The sequence below is a fragment of the Bombina bombina genome, chromosome 1 (assembly GCF_027579735.1).
Source record: "Bombina bombina isolate aBomBom1 chromosome 1, aBomBom1.pri, whole genome shotgun sequence".
Taxonomy (NCBI): Eukaryota; Metazoa; Chordata; class Amphibia; order Anura; family Bombinatoridae; genus Bombina; species Bombina bombina.
Genome location: NC_069499.1, coordinates 1,076,232,164 through 1,076,246,683, shown reverse-complemented (window position 1 = coordinate 1,076,246,683; position 14,520 = coordinate 1,076,232,164). Strand labels below are relative to the sequence as shown.

General features: G+C 38.4%; 1 protein-coding gene across 1 annotated transcript in view; it reads left to right on the top strand.

Annotated features, from left to right (window-relative positions):
• The first annotated feature begins 756 nt into the window (after positions 1 to 756).
• RIPOR3 (RIPOR family member 3) overlaps positions 757 to 14,520 on the top strand; it is a 626,178-nt gene continuing 612,414 nt past the window's right edge. Inside the window, exon 1 of the mRNA XM_053692678.1 lies at positions 757 to 976. The gene's annotated coding sequence lies outside the window, so the exon portion shown is untranslated. The remainder of the gene's footprint in view (positions 977 to 14,520) is intronic.

Genomic DNA, 14,520 nt, shown 5'->3' with positions numbered 1-14,520 from the left:
GAAACAGCAGACTAGCTTGGCTTTGCCATTGCTTTTTGGTAATTAGAAGGCCATTAATTGCAGATGCTCAGTCTCAGCACACTTGTAAGGTTAATTTTAGCGTAGAGATTATCCTCATTTAGTGAACAAATAACATGAGATATATATCTGCAGCCACCAATCAGCAGCTCCTAAGCCTATCTAGGTATCCTTTGCAACAAAGGTTTGGGTGACCCTTTAATAAGAAATACTTGTGTGTATTTAAATTTTAGCTACCTGTCAAATGAAGGGAAGCTTCAATATTAGAAGAGGTTTTAAAGTTGCAGGAGTTAGGAATTACTCATAAATGGATTGTTCTTACATTAGCTTTTGCAGTTCGGCAACAGAGGTTTGAGTGGTGCAGAAAAAAATATTTTAAAGACACAAGGAGGTGAGCTTTTTCATTTTTTTAAGATGAAGGCTGTTTGTGATTAGCATGGGGAATGCATTGTGAAAAATTCTAGTAAACAGAAAAAAACGCTGCAAGCCCCCCTCACTACCCCCCAGCAGTGAAGCAAAGCAGGGATCAGATGCTCCATGATTAATAGCAGAGGGTTCAAGACACAACCACAAGCTCTGCATGTCCTTCCAATTAGCTGCACTTTCCCAGTCCCCTTGCCAGAGTGAGGGGGGTAGCAGAGGGAGGGATTGATGGGGGGTTACTTAGCATTTTACTCACACAGTAAAGAAAAAAAGGCTTGTTACTTCTGACAGAGTTTACTCCACAGTTAGGAAAGTTACAGCAGTGTGGAGATCTCCCTATCTTGCCCCCTCCTTTTCTTATTTCATAGAACTGCTGCTTGCTTGTGACATGTGTTCTTTGTTGGTTTCATGATAAGGCTGCTATCTGTTCCATGCATGTATGACATATACAAACAAACACTGCTGGAGGGGAGTGCATTTGCATCTTAGGCTGGAGGAACTTTAGAACTGAGTCTAAAAGAGCAGATATCATTAGGTGAGTACATCTTTTCTTATTTTCCTTGTGGTCCTTGATGGATAAAAAAGAGCATACATTTAAATATTGAGTGATGTCTGGGATTTATATAGGCATCTTCGTATGCAGAGTAAAAACTTACATAGTGGTTAGTTTATTTTCCTATGGGGGCATCCTGGTGCCTTGTTGTGGTCTGCCTGCAGAAACAGGAGAAGGGCAAGGCTGTCATTATCCAATTGCATTTGATTCATTTAGAAACAATGTGGACTAAGAGTGACACTCAGTAAGTCATGTAATTTTTCTACACATTCATCACGGTACATATGTCATGGAGTTTTTTTCATTCCTATGATTTTAACAGGTCTGTTATGTACTCTAAGGCATTATGAGTATTAAAACAAAATGAAATGCACAATTATAAGGGTATAGTATTTTCAAAGTAAAAAGCTTATCCTGCAATTTATATTAAAATAAATCCCCTTAGCCTTGAATGGAGAATTTTGATAACCTTTTATAGTTGTAGTCTAACCCTTGTATTTATTTAAATTGTTTGCTTCTTTGTAAAGCAGATTATTATACCAGAAAAAAATAATAATAGAAAAACGCTTAATTATTTTCTTCATAGTGTAAAATGACATTTTATGAACTTCAACACAAATGAAATAAATTATGCATACACAAGGCTGTAGTGCTATAAACTACTACAACGATTGTGAGATCTGTATATTGGATGGTTAGGAGGAGGTTGAACATTTGTATATATACAGAAACACACGTGGTATTATTCTTATTGATATTTATTAATATCTTTTACTTCCTGTCAAAAAATTCTTTTATGCATGTGGCCAATATATAAATGTATACATAATCAGACCATTTGGTACTAATTATGTTGCTTTAATTAAAATGTCTGTATATTGTAGCCAAAATTATTTGGCAATCAAGGAAAGCAGAGTTGGAAATTACCACATTTTTAACTCAGTAATCCAAGTGTAATGGTTACAGGCTTATTTTCCAGTTTATATTGAAATCTTTTTTCTTAGTTCCAGTTACAAAGACAAATTAAAATACATATTACTGGCACCGGTTTTCTAAGAAAACAAAACAAAACAAAAAACAAACAAACCAATCACTGTTTCAGAAAGTTATTGGTAGCGTGTGTTTTATAGTTTATGTTTCCAATTCAGTGTTCTCCACAGAAAATGTTGCCAGCCATGTTGCATTATAAAGTAGCCGCGTGGGGGCAGTGTAATGCTTTGTAATATTATAACAAATTCTGCTATCCAAAGCACAAATGAATTGCATAATTTGACATAAATCTTTTTAATGATGAATTGTGCAATAAAACATTGAAACAATTTAATATTAGCTAATTTTAGCTTATTATTGGTTAAGCTGGGCAGTCAGTAAAATCAGCGGGGTGGAGCATCAATTAAAAAGAATACTACTGTTATGTTTATGATTAGTTTACTGAACATTCAGCGTTTTGGTCTAATTATACTGTTGTATTTAGATGGTCTTAAACAAATTGGTGTGTATGGACATATAGGTTGGAGTAGAACTTGTACAAACTTTATGCTCAGGTACAGTAAGATTGGAAATGGTTGTGAGATGTAAGATTTTATGTTTCCCTCACTCTTACCTCTCTCCTCCTGTAGATTCACAGATTAGAATGGGCTGGAGAAATGTGTTATGCTTTTAGCAATGATTCCTACGCCTAACCATTCTGAATTTGAGATGCCATTATAGCAACTTTAAAATCTTTTTAAAGCAAATATCATTTAAACCAGAATTTTCAGAATACAGTTTAAAGATATAGGATAATGCAAACAATATATCATGTATATTAAAGAGCTGGATTTAAAGAGACATGAAACCCCAAATTTATCTTTTTTGATTCTGATAGAGAATACAATTTTAAACAACTTTCCAATTTACTTCTATTATTTAATTTGCTTTCTTCTCTTGTTATCCTTTGCTGAAAAGGTTTATCTATGAAAGATCAGGAGCAGCAAAGAACCTAAGTTCTAGTTGCTGATTGGTGGATGCATATATATACCGATGTCATTGGCTCATGCATGTGTTCAGTCAACATCCAGAAGTGCATTGCTGCTCATTGAACAAAGCATACCAAGAGAACGAAGAAAAATTGTTAATAGGAGTAAATTAGAAAGTTGCTTACAATGTCCTGCACTATCTGAACCATGAAAGAAAAATGTTGGATTTCATATCCTTTTAAATATTGGGATTTTTATATTTTGCTTGAAAAAATGTATTGATAAAGTTATTTAAACTGATAATAGTTATGTGATATCAGTCGTGAGCTTCCTACTACTGCTCGTTGGCTCATACATACTGCACTCACTGCTCTGTTGGTGTAGAGAGACATTTCTCAGCTCTTCTGAATACAATATAATAATAAGATATAACAATAGTACCTCTGCAAGCCTGGCAAGAAAATACTGGTTTATTCAAGACAGGAACATGTAATGCTGCATTTATAAAATTGGTGAAGTTTTTTGCTTTTTTTGTTACTTTTACTATTTTAACAACTGCTATATACTGGCAACTCTGTCACAAACAGGTTTGACTTTTGCACCAGCCAAAATACTGGGGCAAAAATATTTAACTAAACCCCCATAGCAACTGGCAGCAAGTAACTGTGGTTCTCTCATTACATTCAGTAGTAATCCTGTTCCAGTATACTGGGAACTATCACTATGCCATTGCAAACCTTTTTTCATTACATAACAGGTATAAAAATGTTGTTCTAGCCACAAGGCAGACTAAAAGTCAGTGTGTACTGGTACCTATATTACCCCTCAGTTTGGGAAACCCTTACTTCCTAAGCCTGTACTGGCATACCCAGTATCACAAACATTCCTAGTCTCACTAGGATAAATAGCACCATATCGCTAGTAACTCAGTCTAACCACTACTGGCAACTCCAGCCTCCCTGCCAGTGGCCACTTTAAACCCTCTACCACTAGTAACCCAGCCTACCTATCACTGGCAACTAAAGCCTCTCCACCTCTAGTATCCCCAGCCTACAAACCAGTGGCAGCTCAAACCTACATACCACTGGCAGTTCAAGCCTACATATCACGGGCAGCTCCAGTCTGCATACCACTGGCAGCTCCAGCCTGCATACCACTGGAAGCTCCAGCCTGCATTTCAAAATTAATATTGTTTCTGGCCAGTTTGAAATGGCTGCCAAGCTCCACCCACTGATAACATCACGATCTGGGTTGCATCTATGCACTCTGCTGAATAGCATTGACAGTCTGCTGAATCCAACTAGTGAGCCTTTTGTGATTGGATGCCATATGCAGCCCAGATCTTGATGTCATCAGTGGGTGGAGCTTGGCAGCCATTTCAAACTGAAAAGAAACACTATTCATTTCAAAATAACTGTTTTACTGTTCCTGCTGCATGGTATAGAAAGGGGCGCAGGAGGCTATTTGCAGCTTAATCTAAGGTAATACTTATGATGACTAAGGTGTAGACTGTCCCTTTAACTAAACCCACCCACAGCAGTCAAAAAGGGCTAAAGTTACTAGTTGTAGGGGCACTTGAGTTTCTTTTAGGGTTGTTGTTATAAATGGGTTCAGGAACGTTATGTACTAGTGCTTATTGCGGTAGGTGTCAGAGACCTGTGTTACCTCACCTGTCTGGATATTAAGACCAGCAGTAAGTGACAAGCAAACTGTGCATTGTGACTAAATAATATGTAAGTGTGATTATGTTAAAAAAAATGGTGCCTGTAGCGGATTTTGTTCCCTATGCCAGCTCTATTTGTACAGCCCATAGTGTGTTATACCTGTATATCTCACCAGTCTCCAAATCACATAGCAAACATGGCAAATAAAGCTCATGCACATAAATCTAGCAAAATCATGTGTAGTTAAAGGGACATGAAACAAATTTTTTCTTGATGATTTCTTCATGATTTAAGTAGAACATACAATTTTAAAGAACTTTCCAGTTTACTTCTATTATCAAATTTGTTTTATTCTCTTGGTATCATTTGTTGAAGGAGCAGCAATGCACTATTTTAACTGAACACATGGGTGAGACAATGACAATTGGTATATATATGCAGCCACCAATCAACAGCTAGAACCTAGGTTCTTTGTTGCTCCTGATCTCACCTATATAAACCTTTCAGCAAAAGATAACAAGAGAAGGAAGCAAATTAAATAATAGAATTACATTTTAAAGTTGCTTAAAATTGTATGCACTATCTAAACCATAAATGTCCAATTATGACTTTACTGTCCCTTTAACAAAGCTAATGATTTGATATTTGGCATAACTTTATGATAGGTTTAATAAAATGTGTGAACCAGGGAGCTGTGACTCCTAAAAATGTACATCTAGCTCATAACTACTGATTGTTCTACAAAATGTTATAGACCATAACAACATATTTTTGCAGACCAAACAATAAACAGAACATGCCAATTTTAGATGGAGCATTCAATAAGGAGTTTAAGTTATAGAAATCAGATAAAAAAAAAATTTGGTTTTGCAAAATGTGCAAGGGCAGAGTTTGTATTTTTATAGATTTGTATATATGTAGTATATAACTTTTTCTATCTTACAGTTACAATTAAATAACTCATGAGTATGACAGAGCTACAAGAAAATAATGGGTGGCTCATTTACTAGTATTTAAAGGGACAGTCTAGTCAGAATAAAACTTTCATAATTCAGATAAGGCATGTCATTTTAAACAATTTTCCAATTTACTTTTATCATCAAATTTACTTTGTTCTCTTGGTATTCTTAGTTGAAAGCTAAACCTAGGGTAGGCTCATATGCTAATTTCTAAGCCCTTGAAAGGCTCTTATCTGAATGCATTTGACAGTTTTTCACAGCTAGAGGGTGTTAGTTCATGTGTGCTGTGCCATATAGATAACATTGTGTTCACGCCTGTGGAGTTATTATGAGATGGGCACTTAATTGGCTAAAATGCAAGTCTGTCAAAAGAAGTAAAATAAGGGGGCAGTCTGCAGAGATTTAGATACAAGGTAATCACAGAGGTAAAAAGTATATTAATATAACCTTGTTTCCTGTGCATAACAGGGAATGGGTAATAAAGGGATTATCTATCTTTTTAAACAATAAAAATTCTGGAGTAGACTGTCCCTTTAACTATGTTGAAACAGTTGTATGTTTTAAGCTAGACCTTCTAATAGGTCATCATCTGTTGGATTGTCGACTATTTATCTATCTTTTTTCCGTCAAACTTTCTCATTAAAACGCTATTACAGAATAGCAACTATACCATGTCCACCATTCTTTGTTGCATAGAGTTGCCACGCAGCTGGTATTATACCAACATGCCCAGTATTTTTAAGGTTTAGTTAAATGTAGAAAATAAAGAACAATATAGTAATAAAGTCCCTGGCATGGAGAAACTTGTTTTAAGTGTGTTGGATTCTAATTATAAATAAATGTCACAGCAGATTTAGTTCCTGAGTTATGCTGTATTATTATTTATGCAAATTGATGCTAATAAGCATTGCTGGTATTTTTTTTTTCTTTCAAAAAAGTGGTAACCCTACTGTTTACATGACAAAAAAATAAATAAGATCCATCAGAGTAATACTTCACTATCTAATCATATTTCCTGCCATTTAACTTCAGTGATCAGGACTTTACACCTTTACACTTAAAAGTAGTTTGAATTTGACCATGTACGTATATTAATTAAGTGGCAACTGGTTTAAAGGGACATTAAACACTAAGGACCAGATGACAAGTGGAGCGCTAAATATCGCTTGCATGTAGGTTTGCCAAGTGTCTGCGACAAAGATACCAGACAGCAGTAGTGAACCTACTCAACAGAGGGCCCTGGTGCAAGATGTTTTAGGGCCCTAAAGGTAACTCAATAAAAAGCAAAAGTAATAAAATATATTCTGCTCAAAATAATGATTTCAAGGATAGATAGATGGACTCGCAAATTGCCCTAATAAAAGACTCCCCTGCACTAGGATTGTACACATTCTGCATACACCTATGTATAGGCTGGCTTTTATGGGCCCCCTCCAGCTCTTGGGCCCTGGTGCCACTGCACCTGCTTACCAAAGTTCCACCCCTGCCAGACAGATAAGGGGGGGGGGGGTAAAAAAATAATATATATATATATATGGATAAATTTGCCCCCTCCTATGCCCACCTATTCATGGGTTGGTGGGAGCTGTTTCACGTCTTTGGAGAAAGAAATCCCTTCAAGGAGAAGATTGAAAAAATTTTCCGGTACATTGATGATCTGTTTTTTGTTTTTGACGGTGACTCGACAGAAGCCGAACACTTTTGTAGTTATCTTAATCACAATGATTGCGGTCTAAAATTTGTAGGAGAGCACAATTCGGAAACAGTCAATTTTTTGGATTTAAGTCTATATGTGAATCCAGATAGAGATTCTATCAGCACTACCCTATATAGAAAACCCACAGCTGGGAATACTACATTACAATATAATTTGTGCCACTCCAGACATGTATTAAGAGGAATCCCTAAAGGAGAATATATCAGAGCAAAAAGAAACTGCTCCAATAATGAGGATTATCTATAACATTGCCAAATAATAACTGATAAACTGAAACATAGAGGGGTATGATGACAATACATTAACTAAGGCAAGAGGAGAGTATACAACATGTGACAAGGAAGGACTTGCTAACTTACAAGACAAAACATTCTGACTATAAGGGGAAAAATAAACCTAAGTTTATTACTACTTATAGCACTGACTTAAACAATATATGTAAAATGATAAAAGAAACAATTCCAATTCTATATTCTGATCCTGTCCTAAAAGAAATAACTAATGAAGGGGTAGAAAATAATATCTAAAAGAGGTAAGACACTAGCTAACTACCTCTATCCCTCTGATCTTCCCATTAAATCTAATAAGTGCTGGCTAAAGGAAAGAAAGGGCTTTTTTAGATGCAGAAAGAATATTTGCAAAACATGCAATTATGTTACTGAAGGAAATGTATGCACTTCACATGTTACACAACAAGAATATAACATTAATTATTACATAAATTGTTCAACAACACATGTAGTGTATCTATTAACATGCCAACAAAAAAAATTCAATACGTAGGCAAAACGAAACGTTGTATCAAAGATAGATTTTTGCAACATCTGAGGTCTATTGAAGTCAGATGAAGACACAGATACTCCGGTATCTAGACACTTTAAAATATGTCATAATTCTGATGCATCTATGCTTAAAATTCAGGAAATTGATCATGTTCCTATATGGAAACGTGGTGGAGACAGAGAAGATAAACTCAATAAACGAGAAGTTTTTTGGATATTCTCTCTTAAAACAAGTAAATCACAAGGTATGAATATGAGAAGAGATTTAGATCTATTTGTAAATTAAAACACTAAAAGGTACCATTTACTATACAAATTAAACATATAGTACACTTTAAATAGAAGAATTGGGTTTCAATGATTGAATATAGTTGTGCAGATAATTAAATCTAAAGAAATATATCTATTTATTTTTTATATAAATGGTGAACCTAACTTTAGGACAAACTTTCCAATTATTCTCTTTAAGACATAAACATATCTAATAGTAATTATAAACACTAAACTAACAAGTATAACATGCAGATATGTAGCAGTGCTTCATTTCTATGTAACAAGGATGTAACACAATGTTGCAACATAAGGTACTTTACCTTTAAACATGAGCTATAAAGCAGAATGTGGTCTTGACTGCAATCAAGCAGTGACCAAGTGCGCATGCGCACAAAACATGTCTGCATCAGGTCTTGACCGCTAAACTTTGTGTTTTTTCATGTGCTGAAATAGCTTATACAGCTTGTATGCTGTCATGCTTTTAATTTTTCTACAATAAAGTGTGTTTTTATATATATATTTCTGAGGAATTGTGCTTAAGCTATGCTGCGTTCTTTATTTTTTGATTCTGTGTGTGTGTGTGTGTGTGTGTGTGTGTATATATATATATATATATATATATATATATATATATAGTCAGTCACCAATTGTGCAAGTTCTCCCACTTAAGAAGATGAGAGAGGCCTGTAATTTTCATCATAGGTATACCTCAACTATGAGAGATAAAATGTGGAAACAAATCCAGACAACACATTGTCTGATTTGGAAAGAATTTATTTGCATATTATGGTGGAAAATAAGTATTTGGTCACCTACGAACAAGCAAGATTTCTGGCTCTCACAGACCTGTATTTTCTTCTTTAAGAGACTCCTCTGTCCTCCACTCATTACCTGTATTATTGGCACCTGTTTGAACTTGTTATCAGTATAAAAGACACCTGTCCACAACCTCAAACAGTCACACTCCAAACTCCACTATGGTGAAGACCAAAGAGCTGTCGAAGGACACCAGAAACAAAATTGTAGACCTGCACCAGGCTGGGAAGACTGAATCTGCAAAAGGCAAGCAGCTTGGTATGAAGAAATCAACTTTGGGAGCAATAATTAGAAAATGGAAGACATACAAGACCATTGATAATCTCCCTCGATCTGGGGCTCCACACAAGATCTCACCCGTGGGGTCAAAATGATCACAAGAACGGTGAGCAAACATCCCAGAATCACCTAGTGAATGACCTGCAGAGAGCTGGGACCAACGTAACAAAGTCTACCATCAGTAACACACTACGCCGCCAGGGACTCAGATCCTGCAGTGCCAGACGTGTCCCCCTGCATAAGCCAATACATATCCGGGCCCATCTGAAGTATGCTAGAGAGCATTTGGATGATCCAGAAGTGGATTGGGAGAATGTCATATGGTCAGATGAAACCAAAGTAGAACTGTTTGGTAGAAACACAACTCGTCGTGTTTGGAGGAGAGAGAATGCTGAGTTGCAACCAAAAAACACCATAGCTACTGTGAAGCATGGGGGTGGCAACATCATGCTTTGGGGCTGTTTCTCTGCAAAGGGAACAGGATGACTGATCCATGTACATGAAAGAATGAATGGGGCCATGTATCATGAGATTTTGAGTGCAAACCTCCTTCCATCAGCAAGGGCATTGAAGATGAAACGTTGCTGGGTCTTTCAGCATGACAATGATCCCAAACACACCACCCGGGCAATGAAGGAGTGGCTTCGTAAGAAGCATTTCAAGGTCCTGGAGTGGCCTAGCCAGTCTCCAGATCTCAACCCCATAGAAAACCTTTGGAGGGAGTTGAAAGTCTGTGTTGCCCAGCGACAGCCCCAAAACATTACTGCTCTAGAGGAGATCTGCATGCAGGAATGGGCCAACATACCAGCAACAGTGTGTGACAACCTTGTGAAGACTTACAGAAAACGTTTGACCTCTGTCATTGCCAACAAAGGATATATAACAAAGTATTGAGATGAACTTTTGATATTGACCAAATAGCTTATTTTCCACCATAATTTGCAAATAAATTCTTTCCAAATCAGACAATGTGATTGTCTAGATTTGTTTCCACATTTTGTCTCTCATAGTTGAGGTATACCTATGATGAAAATTACAGCCTCCCTCATCCTCTTAAGTGGGAGAACTTGCACAATTGGTGACTGACTAAATACTTTCTTGCCCCACTGTATATATAATATATATATATATATACTGTATATATATACTGGGCGTATATATATATATATATATATATATATATATATATATATATATATATATATATATACTGTAAGTGCAAACAACTAAAAGTAGCTTTCGCATAAGGCTGTTATATGGCTCAGCAGAAAAGGGGTTAAGATACACTGGGAGTCCATGTGGATGCAGAACACCGAATTCAGGAAGGCCTAATGTGAGTGGAATTCATAATGTGTAATCTGATAGGCTACAAGGAACTGTCAATCTACCTTGTTTGCATTTGGGGAGTTGTAGTCCTATGCATGTTTAATGACAAATTGCTTCCAGAAAAACTACTTTTCCCATAATACCAGCTGTTTTCTGACCTTTTTATACACAGTCACTGAGGCTCATACACACACGTAGTCACTGAGGGTCCCATATACACACAGACTATTAACCAGTCACTGAGGCTCACACATTGACACAGTCAGACTTATACACAGTCACTGAGGCTCACATATACACACAGTCAGACTCATACACCGTCACTGAGGATCACACATAGACACATAGTCAGATGTCAGATGTATACACAGTCACTGAGGCTCACATATACACAGACTTATACACAGTCACTGAGTCTCACATATACACACAGTCAGACTTATACACAGTTACTGAGGCTCATACATACTCAAAGTCAGACTTATACGCAGTCACTGAGGCTCATACATACACACAGTCAGTGTGTGTATGTATGTGTATGTATATATATATATATATATATATATATATATATGTGGTGTATGTATGTATATATATATATATACAGGGAGTGCAGAATTATTAGGCAAATGAGTATTTTGACCACATCATCCTCTTTATGCATGTTGTCTTACTCCAAGCTGTATAGGCTCGAAAGCCTATAAGCATATTAGGTGATGTGCATCTCTGTAATGAGAAGGGGTGTGGTCTAATGACATCAACACCCTATATCAGGTGTGCATAATTATTAGGCAACTTCCTTTCCTTTGGCAAAATGGGTCAAAAGAAGGACTTGATAGGCTCAGAAAAGTCAAAAATAGTGAGATATCTTGCAGAGGGATGCAGCACTCTTAAAATTGCAAAGCTTCTGAAGCGTGATCATCGAACAATCAAGCGTTTCTTTCAAAATAGTCAACTGGGTCGCAAGAAGCGTGTGGAAAAACCAAGGTGCAAAATTACTGCCCATGAACTGAGAAAAATCAAGCGTGCAGCTGCCAAGATGCCACTTGCCACCAGTTTGGCCATATTTCAGAGCTGCAACATCACTGGAGTGCCCAAAAGCACAAGGTGTGCAATTACTCAGAGACAGGCCAAGGTAAGAAAGGCTGAAAGACGACCACCACTGAACAAGACACACAAGCTGAAACGTCAAGACTGGGCCAAGAAATATCTCAAGATTTTTCTAAGGTTTTATGGACTGATGAAATGAGAGTGAGTCTTGATGGGCCAGATGCATGGGCCCGTGGCTGGATTGGTAAAGGGCAGAGAGCTCCAGGTCCGACTCAGACGCCAGCAAGGTGGAGGTGGAGTACTGGTTTGGGCTGGTATCATCAAAGATGAGCTTGTGGGGCCTTTTCGGGTTGAGGATGGAGTCAAGCTCAACTCCCAGTCCTACTGCCAGTTTCTGGAAGACACCTTCTTCAAGCAGTGGTACAGGAAGAAGTCTGCATCCTTCAAGAAAAACATGATTTTCATGCAGGACAATGCTCCATCACACGCGTCCTAGTACTCCACAGCGTGGCTGGCAAGAAAGGGTATAAAAGAGAAAATCTAATTACATGGCCTCCTTGTTCACCTGATCTGAACCCCATTGAGAACCTGTGGTCCATCATCAAATGTGAGATTTACAAGGAGGGAAAACAGTACAACCTCTCTGAACAGTGTCTGGGAGGCTGTGGTTGCTGCTGCACGCAATGTTGATGGTGAACAGATCAAAACACTTACAGAATCCATGGATGGCAGGCTTTTGAGTGTCCTTGCAAAGAAAGGTGGCTATATTGGTCACTGATTTGTTTTTGTTTTGTTTTTGAATGGTCAGAAATGTATATTTGTGAATGTTGAGATGTTTATATTGGTTTCACTGGTAAAAATAAATAATTGAAATGGGTATTATATTTGTTTTTTTAAAGTTGCCTAATAATTATGCACAGTCAATAGCCACCTGCACACACAGATATCCCCCTAAAATAGCTAAAACTAAAAACAAACTAAAAACTACTTCCAAAAATATTCAGCTTTGATATTAGTTTTTTGGGTTCATTGAGAACATGGTTGTTGTTCAATAATAAAATTAATCCTCAAAAATACAACTTGCCTAATAATTCTGCACTCCCTGTATATTATAATAATATTGTGTACTACAATATATATATGCTATATATATATATATATATATATATATATATGTATATATATAATTTTTGAGACTTGAGAGTTTAAAATAAAGATATACAAAGGGTGTGTGTGTATATATATATATATATACTCAGATATTAAATATATATATATATAAATATATTTATCTATATATATATGTATATTATATATATATATATATATATATATAGTCTAAAGCCCGTTCAAACGGGCCATTTTTTTGCAGTACAGCGGTCCCACCCCCTTGCGCTCTCTCCCTCCCCCTCTCTTTTGCTCTCTCTCTCTCCCCCCTCTCTTTTGCTCTCTCTCTCCCCCCTCTCTTTTGAGCTCTCTTTTGAGCTCTCTCTCCCCCCCCCTCTCTTTTGCTCTCTCTGCCCCCTCTCTTTTGCGCTCTCTCTCTCCCCCTCCTCTTTTGCACTCTCATCACCCCCTCTCTTTTGAGCTCTCTCTCCCCCTCTCTTTTGCTCTCTCTCCCCCTCTTTTTTGAGCTCTCTCTCTCCCCCATCTCTTCTCTTTTGCGCTCTCTCTCCCCCCATCTCTTTGGCGCTCTCTCTCCCCCCATCTCTTTTTGCGCTCTCTCTCCCCTCTCTTTTGAGTCTCTCTCTCTACCCCATCTCTTTTGTGCTCTCTCCCCCTCTCTTTTGAGCTCTCTCCCCCCTCTCTCTCCCCCTCTCCTCTCTCCTCTCCTCTCCTCTCTCTCCCCTCTCTCTCTCCCCTTCTCTTGTGTGCTTTCTCTCTCCCCCTCTTTTGCTCTCTCTCTCTCTCTCCCCTCTCCTTTGCGCTCTCTCTCCCCCTCTCTTTTGCGCTCTCTCTCTCCCTCCCCCTCTCTTTTGTGCTCTCTCCCCCCTGTCTTTTGCACTCTCTCCCCCCCCTCTCTTTTGCGTTCCCCCCCTCTCTTTTGCTCTCTCTCCCCCCTCTCTTTTGTGGTCTCTCTCCCCCCTCTTTTGCTTTCTCTCTCTCTCCCCTCTCTTTTGCGCTCTCTCTCTCTCCCCCTCTCTGTTGCACTCTCTCTCTCCCTCTCTCTTTTGCGCTCTCTCCCCCCCTCTTTTTGCTCTCTCCTCTCCCCCCATTTCTTTTGTGCTCTCTCTCCCCCTCTCTTTTGAGCTCTCTCTCTCCCATCTCTTTTGTGCTCTCTCTCTCCCCCTCTCTTTTGCGCTCTCTCTCCCCCTCTCTTTTGAGCTCTCTCTCCCCCCTCTCTCTCTCCCTCCCCTCTCTCTCTCCCCCCCTCCTATCTCTCTCCCTCCCCTCTCTCTCTCCCCCTCTCTCTTTCACCCCCCTCCTCTCTCTCTCCCCCTCCTCTATCTCCCCCCCTCTTCTCTCTCCCCCCTCCTCTCTCTCTCTCCCTCCTCCTCTCTCTCTCCCCCTCTCCTTTGCGCTCTCTCTCCCCCCTCCTCTCTCTCTCCTTCCTCCTCTCTCTCTCTCTCACCCCCTCCCTTTCTCTCTTTCTCTCCCCATCTCTTTTGTGCTCTCTTTCTCCCCCTCTCTTTTGCGCTCTCTCCCCCTCTCTTTTGCTCTCTCTCTCTCCCCCTCTCTTTTGTGCTCTCTCTCTCCCCCTC